A 15021-nucleotide genomic window follows, 5' to 3' on the forward strand; every position below is an offset into this window, starting at 1 on the left:
ATTGTTCTTTAAAATAAACAGTACATGGATGTTTCTGCCCTATGCTAGCATAATTGCTCTCAGGGGGCAAATGATCTTTCACTGAACCAAATGAATTAATAGATCTGTGGTTCTACAGAATGCAGCTCTCCCTTCTGCCACCCAGACAGACCTAGGGTTTTGAAGCTGGGGACAGACTATAGAGAAGTGGTTCTGCATAAAAAATTGAGTTGAATCCAGAGTTTGTGTGGACAGAGAGAGGGAGGGAATGGACAAGGAAAGAGAATCTGCTGGCTGGCAGGAGGCTGATTCTTGAGGAGCCTGGGTTGTGAGGAGAGATGACTGGCAGAAAAAGTGAAGATTGCTTTCTTGGTGGAAGGACTGGCCAGAGAACTTCTCGAAACAGCACCCTTTAGTTGTCTTATTTGATTGAAAATATTACTACAAGTATAAGATGTTAAAGTGTATACACATTTGAAAACCATAAAGGCAAACAGTGTTTGTAGGCTTCGGATATCACATTGCTCCATGCTCAAAGTGATGGCACACACCTGCCTTGCATGGGAGTTTTGTAGGAATCAAGGAAGAAGGGGCGGTAGTCCATGCTTGGGTCTATGTGCGGGAAAGAGAGGGGCAGCATCAAACAGGATGATAGCGTAATGGAGGGGCAGGCACAGGAGATCAGAGCAGGTGCACCCTGAGGAAATGTAGGGAGTGCACTCATGTCCTCCCCCCTGAGCCAGGCCTTCTACTTACTCATTTCTTCCTTTTTATTATTATTATTTTTTAAATTCCAACCTCTTATGAATGAAAAGTTGGAACGTCTTGAAATGTTGAATGAATATCACTCTGACTTCTTGCATGCTTACCACAGAGTCAAGAATTGTTAACATTTGGCCACATTTGCTTCATTTATGTGTGATTTTAATTTTTACTGTTTATGTTGCTACTTTTTTGTGGAGCCATTGGCATATAAGTTGCAGGACATCATGACACTTGAAATCTATAAACTTAAGCATGTATTCCCTAAATAGAAGCCGTATCACTTGACTCCTGAAAGAAAGGGTCAGCCCTAAATGCTGGGGAACTCAGAGGTCACCAGGTGCCTGGCACCTGAGTTATAAAGCAGGGAGACAGAAAAAGCCCCCCCCCCACCACCTTCCGGAAGTTGGTCGAGGCAGGGAGATAACCCTTGCTCACCCTGCCCAGACCCACTCCCTGCAGGCGTACTTTGTAATGTGAAAATCCTTGCTACGCATCACCCGTCTTCTCTCCCTTCCTTTTCTCTCCCCATAGCGGTTTTCCTGTATTCTTCTTCCTTGGCTCTCTTTTTTACTTTATTACTCAGTGAAGCTTCTCCTTGTCAAGGCCGACCCCAGCTGGGTCACAGTTAGGGACACAGGAGTCTTAGACAGCTGGTGTGTTTGGCGGGGAGGGAATGGAGGAGTGGGTGGAGAGAACAGAGAGAGTGCTGCTTGTGCAGAAAAAAAAGTCTTGGGCATGATTTAGCCCCTGGCACTGGCTAGTGGGGAGGCTATCTTAGACCAGCCATAGTGGTCTGTCTGTCTGTCTGCTCTGCCACATTCTGTGTTTCCATCTGTGCATCCACCACACTGTCTCTGTTTATGCCTCTGACACTACTTCTTTCCCTCCTTGTGTCTGTCTCTTCCTCTGTCTTTCTCTCTGGCTGTCTCTGACTTTTATCCCTGGTCTGTCTTTCTAGATCCTCCCTCCCTTTACCATTTTTTCTACCTCAAGTTCAAATGATGCTGAACTTAGAGAAGAAGCCTGTTGAAGCAGGGATAAGATATGCCACTCAAAAGGATCCGCTCTTTTTTAGAACTGTTAGTGCCCAGACATCTGAGAAGCACACTGGGGCCTTTGGAAAAGAAAACAAGTATGGTTGTAAAAGAATAATGTCGGCAATAACAAATAAGGACATCAACCACTTCGTGATTTTGTTTGTTTCCATTTTGGTATAAGTGCTCATGGGATAAACGGTTACCATTTCAATGGTCAGGATGCTTTATTTACCACACTGCTATCTGCCTCCCTGTGGCCTTTTTGGGAGGATGAAATCTCCTCTGCGCCAATTAAGATGTTAAGGAGAGACAGGCACTGCATTTTTAGATTCCTGCAGAACAGGTCTGCTAGCTATGAGCCTGAGGGCAGTGCAGACAGCCCCTCCTGGAATCTGTTGGAGTTGTGGTTCCAGCTAATATGAGGACATTTGCCAAAAAATGGAAATTCCAGTGGCACCTAAGCAGGTGCATCTCCCAGAGCAACCACTGGGCCCCCTGTACTGTGCCCACTTGAGCTCAGGGCTCACCTTAGAAAGCCTCAAACCGGGGCGCCTGGGTGGCTCAGTGGGTTAAGCCTCTGCCTTCGGCTCAGGTCATGATCCCAGGGGCCTGGGATCGAGCCCCGCATTGGGCTCTCTGCTCAGCAGGGAGCCTGCTTCTCCTCATCTCTCTCTCTGTCTGTCTCTCTGCCTATTTGTGATCTCTCTCTCTGTCAAATAAATAAATAAAATCTTAAAAAAAAAAGTTAAAAAAAAAAAAAGAAAGCCTCAAACCTTGGTTATTGTTGCACTGGATCTGGCTGGCACACAGATCCAGTTGATGGCCTGAGGTGCTTGAAACAGAATCAGTAGGACTTCTTCTCTCCAGCATCATTTCATCCTCCTAATTGTCTCCAATGTAAACATATAATCTGGTCGGGCAGGCAACTTCTAAATCAAGCCCCAAGAGTCATAGGCGCCCAATTACAAGACAACTATGCTGGGTTTGCTGCATTCAAATTCTGCATTAGACCACTGAAATCTGATTTTCCTATTGTTTAGGAGAAACCTCTGGGGGCTATTGAAGTTAGCTGCAAAAAATGTTAGAGACCCATCATCTTTAAATTCAATGTAAACATTATTTATTGGGAAACTGTTACATGCTCTGTACTTGCTGGATCTATTGGGGCTGGGTGGGGGGTGATGCACAGATGGCTAAAGTCGACCTCAGACCTGAGATAGGCAACAGAAGTGTGGGAGAGTGAGCAGAGTCGAGGAGGGAATTGGGAAGCTCTCTCGAAGCGGGGGCGATATTGGGAGCAGGGAAGCAGGGAACACAAAGGACTCGGGTGGTTGGAAAAGAGAAGCAAAAGGGAAGCCCAGAGGGAGACAAGCGACACCATGAAATGCCGCAGACTACAGCTGTTCCTGGAAGTGAGAAGCAAGATTAGGCAGTAGTCTAGAGCAATTTGGGGGGAGGCTGGGAAAGAGTTTCTGACACTTTGGGTGTTTTCCCTGTCATGGAAACCATTACAGTTTGCTCTGCTTCTTGCCATCACCACCAGGGACTGAGTTAACGTGGTGGGCTGACTTTTACAACTACGGATTAGAGTGTATGTTTGCACTTTAGCAGACCATGCAGGGCTTGGAGATCCGAGGGATTTGGGTTCAAATGCCGAATTCTACCCATCCAGAAAGAAATTAAACAACTCTGAGGCTAGGGCTGCGCTCCCAACATTTTCTTTCCTTCTTTCTTTTTGTTCTTCTTCTGTGTCTTGCCCCTTTTCCTCCTGTGAGACATCAGAATCTCGACTCTGAGTGATCACAGAGATGGCCTCCACAGGCAAGGTTCACCTGGGCCAGCTGTGCCATCTCCCCCAGCCTCTTGCTCAGTACCTGGCTAATTCTCCGCTAAAAGCCACGGATAGAAAGGCATTGGGGAATGATGCAGACTTTCCTGAAGAGTCCGTGGGGGGCAGAGGAGGGTGCTTACATCAGACATTCCACAGCAAATCATTTTAAAACCTCCCCTTAGAGATTTCTGTTCTTTAAAGTTACCTCCTGGCGGTATGGTCTCCGGACGCCAGCCTCTTCTTCGTCTCCTCTGACAGCATCCACTGGCTCTCTTCTTCCCTCCTCTTCTCATCTCATTAAAATAATTTCCTCCCCGATTAGGCAGAGCAATTCCACCTTGCCTTGATGCTTAACAGCCATTTGTACCCAGTCATCATGGTGAATAAACCAAGGTTCTGTTCTCAGCGGCCATCTAGTGGCATCTGGTGCTATTTCAGCACCCCTGGGGGGTAAATAAACAAAACAAAACAAAACAAAACACCTGCATGAGGTGCTTTAATTTAGGCCCTTATGAGATGATAATCAAATTTGTAGAGATAGTGAGCTCTTACTCTGTGATGAGAATCACGTACACGTTGCTGGAATAACTATGGTTATATTTGATATGTTCTAAAGGATATGCCAGAGGTTTTAATACCAATGGCCAGACCCCACTCACTGTGCAACTGGTAATAACTCTTTTTTTTTTTTTTAAGATTTATTTATTTGACAGAGAGAAATCACAAGTAGAGAGGCAGCCAGAGAGAGAGAGAGAGGGGGAAGCAGGCTCCCCGCTGAGCAGAGAGCCCGATGCGGGACTCGATCCCAGAACCCTGAGATCATGACTTGAGCCGAAGGCAGCGGCTTAATCCACTGAGCCACCCAGGCGCCCCTGGTAATAACTCTTAACCAACAAGACTAATGGCCTGGTTCTGGGGGAATCTGATTCATTTCCTTCCGTGCTTCATTGTGGAGGAATAACCCCTTCTGTAGTCCTTAGCTATTGCCCGTTGTTGTCATCGTCGTCATCCTCTAGCTATTGTTTTCTAGCTGACGATTGGCTGGTGATGCTGCAGTCCCCTCCCCTGCATCCCCCACCCCACCCCGACCGCTGCTGCTGCTGCTGTGTGTGGCAGCATGGCTGTGTCCTCTTGCAGGATTACTGGTCTTCATGCTCTGGTGACAGGAGTGGGAAGATTAACTTCCAACCTAAAATTGAGCCCTGAATTGTGTATATTATGGCACTGTTACCATCATTAAATACCACCCTCTCCTTATCGTGGCAGATTTCGATGTTACAGTGCAATTACTGCATGCCAAATAGTATATGGGAACATGAGCTGTATGACCTTGATTTTGAGTCTTTGTGTATCCTTATGTAAAATGGTCATAACAATATTGACTTAGGTTGCTGTAATAAGGATTAAGTGCTCTCTATATTATGTAAACTGCTTGGAAACTAGCAAGTATGTACACATTTCTTTCCTACAAGTTCCTAAAAGTTCCCTTTTCGTAAATGCTAAGTTGCTATCACACTATTGATCACACTATGCACTTAGGAATAGAAGAATCAAGATAAAAAACGAATATTTGTCAAACACCTAATTCACATTATTACAGAAATCAGGATAAAACCTAGAAAAGACTGTGGACTCTGAGAAACAAACTGAGGGCTTTAGAGGGATAGGGGTGGAGGGATGGGTGAGCCTGGCGATGGGTATTAAGGAGGGCATGGATTGCATGGAGCACTGGGTGTTTTATGTAAACAATGAACCTTGGAAAACTATATCAAAAACTAATGATGTACTGGGGCACCGGGGTGGCTTAGTGGGTTAAAGCCTCTGCCTTCGGCTCAGGTCGTGATCCCAGGGTCCTGAGATCGAGCCCCGCATCAGGCTCTCTGCTCAGCAGGGAGCCTACTTCCTCCTCTCTCTCTGCCTGCCTCTCTGCCTACTTGTGATCTCTATCAAATGAATAAATAAAATCTTAAAAAAAAAAACCAATGATGTACTGTGTGGTAACTAACACGACACAACAGAAAATTAAAAAAAAAAAAAAACTAGAAAAGAGATGAGAGAGTGAAGGAGTAAATCATATGGATATCTTTGAGAAAAAAAATCATCACTCATCCAACTGGACTCTGGACCAGAGATTATCAACTGGAGAACTGGATGAGGTAACATATTATACAGGCCTTGTTTTTCAATTTATTTTAAAAAGACCTTATTGTTTCCTTCAGAGCAGTTTTAGGTTCACGGAAAAATGGAGGAGGAGGGACAGATGCCCCACCTTCCCGATGGTCAACATCTCCCACTGTAGTGATTCATTTGTTATAATCAATGAACCTACAATGATACATCTTAATCACCCAAAGTCCAGAGATAATTTAGGGTTCCCACTTGGTGTTGTATATTCTACAAGTTTGGGCAAACGTGTGGTGACATATACCCAACACTGTAGCATCATTCAGAATAGTAACACTGCCCTAAAAACCCTCTGTGCTCTCCCTATTCATCTCTCCCTCCCCCCAAGCCCCCAGCAAACACTGATCTTTTTACTGTCTCCATAGTTTTGCTTTTTCCAGAACAGTCATACAGTTGGAACCATATAGTAGGAAGCCTTCAGATTGGTTTCTCTCATTGGATAATATGCGTTTCACATTTCTTTATGTCTTTTCATGGCTTAATAGCTCCTTTCTTTTTAGTGCTGAATAATATTCCTTTGTCTGGATGTACCAGTTTATGTATCTTGTTCATCTAGCAAAGTAAATCTTGGTTGATTCCAAGTTTTGGCAGTTATGAGTAAAGCTGCTATAAACATCTGTGTGTAGGTTTTTGTGTGGACACAAGTGTTCAGCTCCTTTGGGTAAATACCAAGGAGTGCAATTGCTGGATTGTATGGTAAGAATATATGTAGTTTTATAAATAACCACCAAACTGTCTTCCAAAATGGCCAGACCATTTTGCATTCCCATCAGCAAGGAATGGGAGTCTCTGTTGCTCCACACTCACTAGCATTTGGTTTTGGCTGTGTTCTGGATTTTGGCCGTTCTGATAGGTGTGAAATAAGTAACTCATTGTTATTTTAGTTTACATTTCCCTGATGATATATGATGTAGAACATCTTTTCATACACTTACTTGTCATCTTTGTGTTTTCTCTGGTGAGGTGTCTGTTAAACTCTTTGACCCATTTTTAACTGAGTTGTTTTCTTATTGTTACATTTTAAGAGTTTTATGTATACTTTGGATAGAAGTCCTTTATTAGACGTGTCTTTTGCAAATACTTTTCCACAGTCTGTGACTTGTTCTCTCTTTTTCTTGAAAATGTCTTTCACAGAGCAGAAGTTTTTAATTTAATGAAGTCCAGGTTATCAATTATTCCTTTCATGGGCCATGCCTTCAGTTTTGCAAGGGCCTTGTTTTTCGCCCTAGAAATAACTGGTTCTCTCTAAAGAGGGATGGCTTGTCCTTTATGTGGTGACCTATTATGTTGGCAACCAGGACACAAGACATTTCATTCCCCACCCAGGATCCTTTCTATAAGCCTTTCCAGCAATCACAAGATGAACTCTGGATTTTTCATCATGTTTTTAATTTCAACATCTTTTCCTAAAATGATGATGGGAAAAGAACCCTGAGCAAGCAAGTTTAAATTTAGTCTGCCACTTAGAAGTGCAATGACCTTGGATAAGTGACTTAACTTTCTGAGTTGTTTTTTTTTTTTTTCAATTTGGTAAGATGATAGTTGTCCCATGTGAAGTCATCAAGTACCTGACATGAACTCACTAAACCTTAAACCCAATCAATCATTCCCAAGTACAATGTCTACCTTGACCATGAATATTTGCCAAAAGGCCAATTTTTCATTTTACTCCTTCAGTTCATTCCTTGGGTTTAAGTTTTCCTAAGGGATTCAAGCACCTTGCTTTATCACTTTTTCCCTAATGTTTCTAATTAAGTGTATGCATTTGATGTGAAGGTGTGTGTGTGTGTGTGTGTGTGTGTGTGTGTTTGTGTGCGCACGCGCACATACATACAAAAGGAGCTTCTTTGTGAGCAATGGTGAAACAGGACAGAGTTGTCCAGGGAACACCATGCATTGCTGCCAAGGCCCCTGTACACTACTATGTTGCCTCGCTATCTCCACACACTTGAAGATTTTTCTCTAGTGCTTGTTCCTCACCCTCACTTGCTGTGGATATTCAAACACTTGGGGCCACATGTTCTAAATGAAGCCTTGGCAGGCAGGCAGCCACCTCCAAGAAGAAACTTCTTATTTTAGACCTGAAAATATAATGTGTTGCAGTGTTAACAGTAGAAGCAGAAGATTTTCCAACTGAATTTTGAAATTCAGGCCAGGTCAAGTCTAGCGAGTTTTTCATCTCAAGTGTTTAGCAGGGAAAATGTTTCAGTGTGATCACAGGCAGCCCAGGTAGGCTACAGACTTGCCAGAGACCACAGTTGAAAAGTCTGGCAAGTATGCCCAGAAAAATTCCTCCGACCATATCCTTTTCTTTAGGGCACTCATCTTGATTTGTAATTGTACATTCATTAGTGTGACTTCATCTGCCTTCCTTCTAGGCTTTAATCTCCAAGAGAACAGAGACTGTGTCTAGCACAATGCCTGGCATATGAGACTCTGTGCTGTAGAAAGGAAGAAAATGGACATTCACTCAGTATGTATTTATGTTTGTGCCAACTGAATGCTAAATAGACAACAAATAAATCATTATTGAATGGTAATGAGAAGGAACAAAAGGGAAGAACATTAATATTTGCATAATTTAGATATGTAAATTTTGTATCAAGCCCTAATTAACCACTGTCCCTTTATCCATTGGATTTTGAGTTTGTTTGTCCTGGTGCCCAATAACAATGTTGAATGCATGTAGGATTTGTATATAAAATAGGAGAACAGAGCTGTGGATTTTAATGTATTTCAAGATGTTAAGTAGAGGCTATCTTTTAAAATAAAAATACTTAATTATATTGAAATATCTACTTTTCAACAGCACAATTAAAGAGTGTTATTTTTTATATAGAAGGAAATGAAATGAAATACGGAGGTAAGCGTGAACTGACCAGGAACTACTCAGAAATCAAAGGAAACTCAATGTAGGGAACAGAGAGTATGATTTGGGGAAGAAAAATCTCTTGAATCCATTGAATCCATGCTGAACTAGAAATCGAATAATGACATGAATAAAACCTCGTTGACAAAACATGAGAGCTATTGAAATAGATGGAAAAGGCAGGGTGTGAAATCAAATACAATTCACTTGTGCTGAGAACAACCTTTAGTGGCAATGTTTCATACCACGGTTAATATAAAATAAGTCATTACTTGAAAAGAAAAAAGAAAGCTCACCTTATTACATCACATCAATAATGCATTTTCTAGAAGCTCATCATGGTTCTTCCTATAAAGGCCAAATAATTCAGAGAAATCATCTTTCATGTCTCTTTCTGCCTTTCTACCCAGGAGGGTTCATTTCATTATTCTGTTTTGGTTCAACCTATAAAAATTCTCAAAGGGTTTTAATGCAGATGAATCCAGACACTCATGTAGCCATCTAAAATAATTCAGGACAAAAAGGAAAAAGTAAAGTAAACAATCTATTCCCATTTCTACTCTCAATCTCATCCTCATAACAAGGTGCTTTTTGCTTTAGTTTTCCAGATAATAAGCTCAATTCTTCACTTAGTTTTGCCTTTAGAGAAATTACTATAGACTGTGTGCTCTTTTATTCTCTAATTAATAGCATTTACTATGTGCTGGGGGCTGCTCAGAGTGATCCAAATTCCTAAATTCTTTGGGCCTTTATCTCCTTCTCTGGAAAGGGGAAAAATAATACCTACTTCATATAATCTTGGTTAGGATTCAATGAGATAAAATAAATGAGATGTTCATGGCAGCATCTGATACATGGAGGCTGGTTCCATTCATTCTCTTATTTCATGACCTCTTTTACAGCAATATTTGATCACTCTTTAATGTACTTCCTCATAGGAGCTTAGAACCTGGGGAATGAGAAAGACATGAAAACAGAAAATGATATGCGATCAGTGAAATGAGGTAGGTATGCATGAGGCTCCCGACCAAGCAACAAAAAATGCTCTTTTTTCAGATTCCAGAAGTTATACCTGTCCATTAAAGGGAAATACAGAAAAGCTTATAAATGAAAATATAAATGAAAAGCCTCTCAGTCCTTTTGTCCTAACTATTGTTAGTATTTTGGTGTAGTATTATTCACAATTGAGATTATACACTTTATTTCTTATTGTTGTTGTTACAAACATTGCATGTTGGTTGTAAAAAAAAAATTATGGATAATTAAAAACACAAATAAAACACACCCCAAACCCGGGACGCCTGGGTGGCTCAGTTGGTTAAGCGGCTGCCTTCGGCTCAGGTCATGATCCCAGAGTCCTGGGATCGAGTCCCACATCGGGCTCCTTGCTTGGCAGGGAGCCTGTTTCTCCCTCTGCCTCTGCTGGCACTCTGCCTGCCTGTGCTCACTTGCTCTCTCTCTCTCTCTGGCAAATAAATAAATAAAATCTTAAAAAAAAAAACAAAACACACCCCAAACCCTTCATATAGCTACATTTAACAGCTTAGTGTATATCCATGTGAGTCGTCTTCTCTGTGATTCTATCCTGTTCTTAGTACCTGTTTGTCAATCTGTTTAACATTTCTTTCTTTCTTTTTTCTTTTTTTAGATTTTACTTATTTGTCAGAGCAAGAAGGTGAGAGAGGGAGGGGGGGCATGCAGAGAGAGAAGCAGGCTCCCTGCTGACAGGGAGACCAGCCCGATGTGGGACTCGATCCCAGGACCCCGGGATCATGACCTGAGACGAAGGCCACGGCTTAACCAACTGAGCCACCTAAGTGTCCCTGTTTAATGTTTCTTAATCTGTATGTTCTTTTTAATATATCAGGAGAGTATTTCCATGTCACAAGATTTCGTTTTAATATATCAGGTGAGTATTTCCATATCACAAGACTCATTAATTGCATAATTAATGATAATAGAATAAATTATTTTTGTACAATTTATTTAAACAATTTCCTATTGTGAACATTTATGCTTCTCCAAATTTTCACTCAAATGACAATACTGCAGTAAACTTTCATAGCAAAACCTTTCACTAAAAGGCTTAGATTTTAGATCTCTAAAAATTCCGATGGCATAAAATATTCACAGTGGCATTTAAGGTATTTAAAGATGTTGGTATGTATGCTGTTAACTTGCCCACAAAGTTCCAGTCTTTCTCCTGCCCTACATCACCTCGACCAATGAGTAGCAATCAGGTTTTCTAATTGACAGTTTCACAGGTAAAGCATGATAACTCATTGTCGGTTGTGTTCCTCTGCTTAATAATGAAGGAAAGCCTACTTTCATGTTTCAGTTGGTTAATTTTCCCTTCTCTCCAAATTGCATATTAAAAAACTTTGTCCTATTATTAATTCTTTTCTTATCAGATCTTTTATTACGGATATTTATGCTTTGTAGTATATTTTGAAAATATTTTTGTTTGTTGGTAAATTATGTTCATGGGTATTTTGTTGCATAGAAGCTGTAGGAAAAAGGTTTTCTGGGACATCTGGGTGGCTCATTTGGTTAAGCTTCCAACTCTTGCTTTTAGCTCAGATCATGATCTCAGGGTCCTGAAATCAAACCCAGTGTTGGGCTCTGTGCTCAGAGGAGAGTCTGCTTGAGAGTCTTTCTCTCTGCCCCTCCCCCACCTCCACTTGCGTGCTTTCTTTTTCTCTCTCTAAAACAAATAAATAAATCTTAAAAAAAAATGTTTTCCAACATTTGGAAATGTTTCTATCAGTATTTCCCTTTATGGGTTCTGCTTCTGGCATTGGGCTTAGAAAGGCATTCCCTACTATACAGATTATGTGAATATTACATGATTTATCTGGGTATTTATACCACATGGTAATCCACATGGTATTTATATTTATGTAGTATGTGAAGTGGAGCACTAATTGTTTCTTTCCCCCCAAACACATAGCCAGATGTCTCAACTCTACTTGCTTTTCTTATATTGTATTTCTTTAGATAACCTGATATTCTTTTTGTCAGAGTCATGTTGTCAAACTATCCAAGTCTTCATTTACGTCATTTATTGGAGTTGAATCATTTGTTTATGTAAGTCTATGATAATTTTATTCCTTTCCTATTTATTTCCCATATTTTCTGGTTATTGAAAATGGGATTTTTTCCCCACCTGTTTCCTAATAGCTTATTTTTTATTAATATACTTTTTATTTTCTGCTGACTGATCACCTTATTGAACATTTTTATGATTTTAACGTTTACTGATTGACTTTTTTGAGTTATTTGCCTGATAACAAGTCATTATAAAGTCATACTATATATTCTTTTCCTTTTTGTATTTGCTTCTGTTGTTTCTTTCCTTGCACTAGTACTCCAAGCATTTTTAAATATTTAAATACGTTTACTCTTCTTTTTCTTTTTTGTCTTTTGCCTTTTTAACATCTATCAAAATGATCACCTTGCTATCTCCCTTTCACGTATTGCCATTTTCAACATTTCTCCAACTGAGATGTAAAGCGCATTATTTCTAGCATTAAAGAAGTTTTATGGGGGGGAGTGCACCTGGGTGGCTCATGGGTTAAGCTTCTGCCTTCGGCTCAGGTCATGGTCTCAGGGTCCTGGGATCGAGCCTCGCACCGGGCTCTCTGCTCTGCAGGCCTGCTTCCCCTCTCTCTCTGCCTGCCTCTCTGCCTGCTTGTGATCTCTCTCTCTCTCCTCTGCCAAATAAATAAATAAATTCTTTAAAAAAAAAAGTTTTACAGGGGAACCTCGCTGGCTCAGTCAGTGGATGGAGCAAGCAACTCTTGATCTCAAGGTTGTGAGTTCAAGCCCCACACTGAGTGTAGATTACTTTTAAAAAACTAAAAAAAAAAAATGTGATTGATTAAGTTGGGAAAGAGTGAAGACAATTTTTCCTTGTATTTGAACAAATTAAGGTTGTGAGGAGACTTGCAGCCAGGAAATTTCTTCGACTTTGTGTAATTCAGCTTTCCCCCTTTTTCTTTTTCCATCAGACATTTCCATCAGACATTTGAGATATGTTCAATTAATTACTGAAATGACAAGAAATCCTAATATTAACAATTGAGTTTCTGAAATTTATATTTCAGAATTAAATTTTCTATTGGGATTTGTGAATTAACATTTATAAATGAGCATACAATGTGTTTTGGTTTTTTCCCTCTGTGTTATTTCTACTAGAATTAGGTATCAGGATTATGCTAGCTTTCTAATATTAATAAGGAAGTTTTATATCTGTTTATAAGATCAAAAGAAATTTAAATAGCAAAGATATAATCTTTTCTTTATGATCTGAACAAGCATGCCTGAGATCAAGCATGCCTTGGGGCCAGCAGCTTTTATATTTTGACAACTTCATCTTTTTCTTCCATGGTTATTGTTCAGCTCAGAATTTTTTCCACATCTTGCTTTAATTTGGTTCCTTACTTTTCCTAAAAGGTCATCAATATTAATGAAAATTTCAGTTCGTCTGCAAAATACATACTTCTTGAGTTCAGAGATAGAATCAATTACAAACATCACCAACTTTATGTCAGCTTCTTAGGGAAAAAAAATCCTATTAAATTAACTAAAAAACTAATTTACTAATTAACAATGGTATACATTTAAATATACAATTGTGAACCACTTTCTTCAGTGTCTCAAAGTTTAAGTCTGTGATTCTTTTTTCCCATTAATAGTCAAAAGGTTTTGAAACATTTTACCCCCATGAGCAACTGATTATTTAATATACCATGAAGATAAAATGTTTTTTACAGTGCTTGAACTTGAATAATTTCTCAAATTTAGGTTTAACAGTAAAATTAAGGTAATATCAAATAATATTAACGTTCCTATATGTATTTCTTGTTTATTAAAGGGTTTGTTTTCTTTTTTCCCTTAATTGAATAGTATCCAGCAGTTAATTAAACAGCTTCTATTGAAAGTCAATCTGTAACTTTTGACAAACAGAAGTTCATTTCCTAAGTGATTAGCCTCTTTGCATGAACAGATCACTCAAACACACTTGAGTATTGAAATGTGTCTAATATATTTGGAGATACAGATACACAATGACCAAAATGAAGATAAAAGCACAAATTATTACTGAATAATATCAAAAGCCCAAGACTTAGTTTTTGAAAGGATACAAATATTGACAAACCTTTGTCAAAACTGATAAAGACAATAGGGGCACCTGGGTGGCTTAGTTGGTTAACCATCTGCTCAGGTCCTGATCCCAAGGTTCTGGATTCGAGCCCCACATTGGGGTCCCTGCTCATTGAGGAGTCTGCTTTTCCCCTTGTTCTCTCCCTCCCCCAACTTGTGCTCTCTCTTACTCTCTCAAATATATAATAAGATCTTTAAAAAAAAGATTGATAAAGACAATAAGGAGAGAATGCACACATTCCTAACATTTAGAAGGACAAAAGAACATCTTTATAAGACCTAAAGATACTGACAAGGTGACAATAAGAAATAATGAACAACTTTATGCTAATAAATTTGACCACTTAGATGAAGTGGGAAAATTTCTTGGAAAAAAAAACACATTATTTATCTAAAATAACATAAACTTAAATAGAAGAGGTGAATAGTTCCATCTCTCTTAGAAACTGAATCTATAATTAAAAGTTTTTTTTTTTTTCAGAGAAATCTCCAGGCCCTAATGACTTTAGTGATAAACATTTTAAAAAGAAACGAAACTAATATTACTCAAGTGTTTTTGGAAAACATAGGATCAAAGAACATACCAAAACCTGTTTTATGAAGCCAATGTAACCCTGACAAAAAAACAGCAGATTAAAAGAAAGGAAAATTATACACCAATATCTATCAGGTACATAAGTAGGAAAATTCCTTACAAAATATTAGGAAATCAAATCAAGAACTATATAAAAAGAGTAACACATTATGATCAAGTGAGCTTTATTCCAAGAATGCAAAGTTCAGCATTTGGATATCAAGCAAAGTAATTCATCATCTTAATAGAAAGAAGAGAAACCATATGATCATGCTAATACATACAGGAAAAAGCATAAATATCCATTCATGACAATACCTCTCAACAAATTAGAAATAGAAGGAAGATTTTTAATTAGCAATAATCGCGCCTCGGATAAACCTCATTGGCTACGATACTGCCACTGCGCAAAGCTAGAAGGAAGATTTTTAAACTGATGAAGAGTATCAACAAAAAATTCCTACCCCTAACATACTTAGTCAGGAGAGACTGAAGGCTTTTCCCCTAATCCAGAAATAAGTCAAAGTTGCCCACTCTCACTTCTATTTAATATTGTGTCCTAGCTAGTGCAATAAGGCATGACAATGAAACAAAAGGTGTATATAGGAAAGGAATA

At 39.4% G+C, this 15021-nt stretch overlaps 1 protein-coding gene and 1 non-coding gene across 4 annotated transcripts in view; both read right to left on the minus strand.

Annotated features, from left to right (window-relative positions):
- LOC123387034 overlaps window positions 1-9677 on the minus strand; it is a 51855-nt gene extending 42178 nt beyond the window's left edge. For 2 of the 3 annotated variants that reach the window (XR_006601383.1, XM_045062879.1), the window contains exons 1-2: window positions 8962-9197; window positions 3818-4055 (exon numbers count right to left, since the gene is read on the minus strand). The gene's annotated coding sequence lies outside the window, so the exon portion shown is untranslated. Of the gene's footprint in view, window positions 1-3817; window positions 4056-8961; window positions 9198-9452 lie in introns of those variants that run through there. The other variant, XM_045062880.1, reaches the window with a different exon arrangement.
- Window positions 9678-14682: 5005 nt separating this feature from the next.
- On the minus strand, window positions 14683-14820 carry LOC123387152. Its single transcript, XR_006601492.1, has one exon. It is a non-coding gene; the product is annotated as a U4 spliceosomal RNA (small nuclear RNA).
- Between the last annotated feature and the right edge of the window lie 201 nt (window positions 14821-15021).

The sequence above is a fragment of the Mustela putorius genome, unplaced genomic scaffold, assembly GCF_011764305.1.
Source record: "Mustela putorius furo isolate JIRA1106 unplaced genomic scaffold, ASM1176430v1.1 tig00003845_pilon_pilon_pilon, whole genome shotgun sequence".
Classification (NCBI taxonomy): domain Eukaryota; kingdom Metazoa; phylum Chordata; class Mammalia; order Carnivora; family Mustelidae; genus Mustela; species Mustela putorius.